The 6,208-nt window shown below is 40.2% G+C and overlaps 1 pseudogene; it reads left to right on the forward strand.

Moving 5' to 3' along the window:
• Positions 1 to 1,167: 1,167 nt before the first annotated feature.
• On the forward strand, positions 1,168 to 2,319 carry LOC147829473 (mitochondrial fission regulator 2 pseudogene; annotated as a pseudogene).
• The last annotated feature ends 3,889 nt before the right edge of the window (positions 2,320 to 6,208 follow it).

Consider the following 6,208-nt stretch of genomic DNA (forward strand, 5'->3'; position numbering starts at 1 on the left):
TAAGGAATAAAAAGAGGATACAGAAATTGATAATTCTAATGTAGTTTTCTAACATCCTTTTTTCCTATCAGGCACCTTCCAGTTCATTGGTACAGATCCCAAACTGCATAAATTCCACAGAGAAGAAGCCAGAACTGTCACAGCTGAACTGTGCTGAAGCATAAAGCTGTGGAAGTGTCACACTATGAGCTGGCTGGCACAGGCTCAACACTTGAGGGCCAAACAGAAATAGGATAAGAGTTTGAGGTCCTTTCCCCACAATAGTGACAGTTTTGTTTCTGCTCAAATACCCTAATCCTCCAAGCATTGCTAACCATAATATTTATTGAGCAATAACAATTGCTAGATGCAACTGAGAATGTTGAATTGGACACCATTTTTACCCAGGGAACTTGTAATTTTAACTCCACAGGCCTAGAAAAACATAAAGAAGAAAGCAATCTCTCTCTCTCTCTCTCTCTCTCTCTCTCTCTCTCTCTCTCTCATCCCCTTCATGCATTCAACAAACAGTGCAGTATTCCTCTCCTGAGTCAACACTCAGTGAAGATGAATGAACGCCTCTCAGACTGGAATAATGGCAGACAGTGATCAGGGCAGGAGTTGTGACGCCCATGTAGAACCCAAGCAAGTTAGCACAGCTTCGAAATTTGATTAATGTCCTAACTACCAGTTTATGATGTGACATCAGTGATGTAACTGAAGTTGGCCCTAGGAGAATTTTTAAAGCTAGAAATTATAAATCGCATTTCAAACAGCACCATGTTCTGCTCTCTGGTATGTGCACCCTTTATTACCCTGGGCTTCACCTCACTTCTGATTCCAGGTAATCTCTGCTAAAAATTTAACTGGCAATGGACCAATTAATTCATAACATCTTAAAGTTCTTTTTATGAGCCGGTCCTAAGGCCGAGTGGATACAGAGGTAGGACAGGCTGCACCTCCCTCAGAGTTACCGGGTTGACCACGGAGCCCTAGGTTCTGGCTTCCCAGGTGTCCTAGTGGCCTGCAGCCTGGAGTCCCACCCCTCACATGATGGAATTATTGGCTCAGGAGTCCAAGACCTGCTTCCATAATGCCTTCTGCTTCCATAATGCCTTCTGCTTCCTGATCAGGTGGGTGTTCGAGGCTCAGCTTTGGAGGAAGGTAATAAGAAATTGACAGTTTTCTATGTCTCTCCTATTGAATATTTTAAGAGAAATGCTGGTATATTTTGGTGTTCTCATAAACCAGATATTGCTAATTTGGGAAAATAAAGACTATGGATCATCTTGGAGCATTGTTCACGTTAAAGGAAAATGCTTCCTTTAAATCCTTGTCGAAGACTTAATTTTGACTTAAAATTGAATTCTATATAGATAATTGAACTCTAAGCTTAAACTCTATAGATAATTATGAATCTATGATTCCATCTTCTTTAAATGTGTAACTGGCAATGATGTCTGTGGAAATGATGAAGAGCCAGTGGTTTTAGATTTCGAAGTAGTATACAGAAAAAATGGAAGAAGAGAAAGGGGAATTTTCCATCTTTTGCAGGTAGTTTGGGATCCAGCCATCTGCTCAAAGGTAGAATAAATCAATGAAAAATGACCTGCTTGTAAATGCAACTGCAATTAAAAAATTAGCCACCCTTGAAAATGAGCCAACTTCCTTCACTGTCACATAGCTGCAATTACAGAAATACAGCAACAGAAAGGTAGGACAAGTTCTGGCACTTCGACGTGACTGATATGCCCAATGGTGTGGATCAAATACCATCATCGGAGATTGCTCAACCATGTGTGGAGCCAGAGCCCTTTGCAAGTTCAGAACTTCCCACTCTTTTTCCTCTCCTCCACCACTACTTACGCTTCAGTTTTCTCCTTTCCAGCTCCCCTGCAACCAGGACCTACTGTTTGTGACTCAGATAATTCAACTACTGAAATTAAAAAGCAGTAGTCAGATGCTAGTAAGATGAATTATAGTTGCCATTCAGAAAGCCAGATAAATAAATAAAATAAATAAATATTCCCAAAATGTTAGATATTCTAAAGAATCTGAACAAGCTTAAGTTTTGTGTTATTAAACAGTCGGGCACCTGGCAGTAGACCCATTCCTAAGAGAAAAAGACAAAGTTCGCATTGGGATCCAATGTCTTTCTCTTAAGCATAAATTTGCATTTGAAGGACATGATTACATAGACAAAGAAAATAGATGTTGGGAGTCTTTCCATTTTCTAGACCAGAAACTTCAAGGTTTGGACATCACATTTCACAGTCAGAAGCACAGGGATCTAAGGGAGAATGGATAAGCTCAAAAGCTATTGGTCAAGGTTACCATTGACAGACACTGTAATGACGCAAAGATATGCTGGCCAGTCTTTCACTGCCTTTCAAAGATCACAGCCTCTGCTAAATGAGGGTGAAGTAAGCCTGTGGACTGTGTTGTGAAAATACCTGTTTCTGGTTTGGGAAGATCCACCAGTTAACTGGCTGCTGAAGAATTAGGTATATGAATTTTTCCTAGGTACTTTAGTATTTTTGAAAGGTGAATATATATTTTGATGATTTTCTGAGGCAATTATAGCTTCCTAATTGAAGAAACCTTTTAAATCATTTAAAAACTAGCAGGGATCTGATTTACTTGGCTGCTAGCAACTTAGAGATTTTCAAGTTGGATAAGATTAAAATTTTTCATTAAGATAGTCATTGCTTTAATCATATATGATTGAGCATTCTAAAACGTCTTCCTGAGATAGCAGTCTTAGCTTTTTACTGTTAAGTGTTATAAGTTTTCCTCACACTGGTTTATAAATATGTATGGCTGACGTTTCTCTTTCCTTTGGTCCTTATAACATTTTTACTGTTACATTGTAAATAGATTGTACAATAAATATGCCTTTTGAATTTTTAAGAAATAAAAAATAGTTATTTTCATTCCTAAAAATGCTTTATGAGCCCTAGAAGGGTAATTTTAGAGATGGGAGAATGAAAGAGAAAGAGACCATAGATAAAACAGTGGTGCCCCGGTTCAGAACTTGATTCTTTCCATGATTCTGGTTGCAAACCAGGTTGGATGAGAACAGGATCAAATTCAGTGGTTAGGTTCAACGTTGACCTTATGGGGAAATTTGGTTTGCTTCTTGTCCAGTTTTGTTTTTGTAGAGAGAACTGAGTTCATGAACGGAGGTACCACTCTAATGATTCAGGTAATCACTTGAAAAACTGACACAAACACTAGAGTGGGCAAAAGGATGGGAATTGAAAGCCGACCTTCAGTTCTATCCTTTGTGGCTTTTCCTCCCTTGATAAAAAGCACTAGTGAGCTGGCCCCTCTTCATGAGGGGTAGTGGATTTGACACCAATGGAGATGTCCGCAGCCCCCTCAAGAGGTCCTTTAGCTTCCCACTTTAACAATGAGTTGCTTGTCTTCCTGGAAGGGTAAGGATGGTGAATGTTTCCAGCTAGACATTTTGAAGTGACTCTTGTTAGAGGACCAAGCTCACTGACGGAACTTGTCAATCTAGCTGGGTTTTTCCAGTGGCCAATGTATCAGTTTATTTGTGACCAACAATGTTTTACTGTTCTCCTCAAATTGACTAACTTCAAACAATCCTCTTCCTGGCCCTAAGCATCGACCTCTCTTTACTTAGAGCCTTTACTTCAGAAAACTTTTAAATTCTTCTTTTGCTTCTTTGAGATATCTGCTACTGTGACCTCGAAAAAATTTTTTTAAAGAGCTTGCTAATTGTGCAACCAGGAGCTCTTTCTCAAGGACCTTGGAGCCATCCCTGTGAAAGGTAATTCTCAAGGAAGACAGTGCCTCTATCTTCCAATTCTGCAGAAGACAGTAGTCTAATATTTGCAAGTGCCTGCTGCAACCTTATGCCCCTTCCTGCCATAAAGGTAGAAAGGAGTTTTTGTTTCTTGGCTAAGCAGCAAACACAGATGACCTATGACCCTGCTCCCCTCTGCAGCTCTTAAAACTCTCCAGTCCTTGTTCAGCTCAAATGGGCTTCTGCCTGCCCTCTTTCTCCTCCAGCAATATACTTGAATACAGTCTTCTTGGGTGTATAACTTTTTCCACTGTGATGTTTGCTTTGGCCCTTGTGTGTAAGACTAGACTCATGTTAATGACATTTTAATGACTGATTTACAATAGGGAGTTCCAGTTTTTATGTTTCAGAAACATAAATGTTTCTGACCAGCATCACGATACCAGCAAATTGTGTGGAAAAATATAAGGAGTAGTCCAGGTCAACAGATGACTGGCAAACTCAGACTTAATATGAGGTGTTCTCATTTGGCTTGTAATATTTTGCACCTTCATTTCTACTAAAGATCCATGGCTATTTATCTAAAATGAGAAAATTCTTTCTCTTAATAACAGCTGGATGATTATCTACAGTTTTTGAAAAATTCCTCTCGTTCCAGTGGACTTCATTTCTTCACCAGTGATGGAGTTGAACTTTACTTGATTCTATGTATGAGTTCACTTTGACATGAATGCAGCCATCTTGAGATGTAACCACCATAACTGCATCACAGTAACCCTAGTCCATTATTCTGGCATAGTTTCCCAGAAAGCTACAAGTAGACAAAATCATTGAAACTGTATGTGGAACTTGACATTTGTATCCAGGAGCTAGGAATATGCTGACTCTGATATTAGTTTAACATAAAACAGGAACATTCCAGCTCAGATGGAGTCACTTTCGTCTTGACCATTATCTAAGGTCTTTCTTCTGACACCAATCACTTGGACCCACTTGGTTTTGCTGCAACCCAGGACCACACTTCTGTCTGTCAGTCTCCCTATAGACTGCACTTGGTGCCATCCTGATCTATCTCTTTTCTTCAGTGTCACAGCACCTTGTGATCAGTTCCCATCCTCTGGGACCTGATTGTTCTGGAATACTCTTGGAAAACAGCCAACATCAAGAGGTCTCCTCCCCTTTTGCATCTTAGAAATTGCAAAGGTCCATCCTTTCCTATATTACTTATGAGACACCTCATGGATGAAACTCTTGTTTACAGACACTATGGCAAGGTCAGGTACAGACCCTCTAACTTCCTAGTCTTTGTCTCAGAAGTTACCAGCTGGACTATTTGTCCTCTCTGATAAAGCTGAACACAACATTTGGTAACTTTATCACACCTGAGTCAAGCTCCTTGCTTTCTCCCCAGGCCTCTGAACTTGGAACCATCCTTCAGTTTAAACAAGTACCAGGAGCTTAATCCCTCACTGGAAGGTAGGACCATCTCCCTGACATCCTTCTCAGAGACAGTGACACACAAAGGCTCCCTGATCGTATCCCCTCTCCCCACACTCCATCCTCTAGCTCTTCTAGTCTCCTTGCTCCTCTATGCAGAGAAAAGTACTTTTTGCCCAACCTCTGAGATGCTTATCTATCTTATAGCTGAAGTGTTCTCCTTTTGCAATAGTCCCCCTTCTACCATAATAGTCTTCACATAAAGACTCTCCTTCCCAAAGCATACATTTGTTATTTACTTCACATCAGAAGATGGTTGCCATTTTCATTGATTGCCAAGTTTTCTCCCATCTCTACATTCCACAGCTCTTGGTCCTGAAATCTCTCTCTGGTTAACTATCATAGTTAGTAATCTGTCTACAGAAGCATTTCAAGGACAAGATGATTTTTGTCACCATGGAAAACTCCATGTAGACTGACAAGCTAGAGACATACTAGCTTTGCATTTTCTGGTGAGGTTTGAGAAATTTGAAGAATTTAATAAACTGATGGATAACTCTGGAAAATCAAACCCTGACAAAAGTTCTAAGAAACCAAGGACAATTCAGATTCAACTAACTCATCTTTCTGAAGCAAAGGTTTATTAACTGTGACTTTTTAATTGTGGCTCCGTGTTGTTACAGGAAGGCTGAAGACAATTTGAAAATTGAGGCTGGCTTGAGGCTTGGCCCCCTGTTGCCTGTGTACTAGTAAAAACAAAACGAGTGACACATTACCTGCATTTAAAGTGAGTACAAACAAACATCACCCAATGGGCTATGGAGTCAAACCTTCTTAGGGTCATCTGGTATTTTCAATCGGCCACCCTGGTCCAACACAGTTGACTGCTGGACTCACCACCCCATGACAGTGTTTCCAGTTAGAGCTTTTAAAATTTGACTTCGGGACTCAGCAATATAAAAGGAACCAGTGGAAACACCGTTGTCATGGAAATGGCCCTAGAAAGTAGTCAGGAGACCT

This window comes from Heterocephalus glaber, unplaced genomic scaffold, assembly GCF_053883595.1.
Source record: "Heterocephalus glaber isolate CG9 unplaced genomic scaffold, H.glaber_assembly_v1.0 deba00000594, whole genome shotgun sequence".
Taxonomy (NCBI): domain Eukaryota; kingdom Metazoa; phylum Chordata; class Mammalia; order Rodentia; family Bathyergidae; genus Heterocephalus; species Heterocephalus glaber.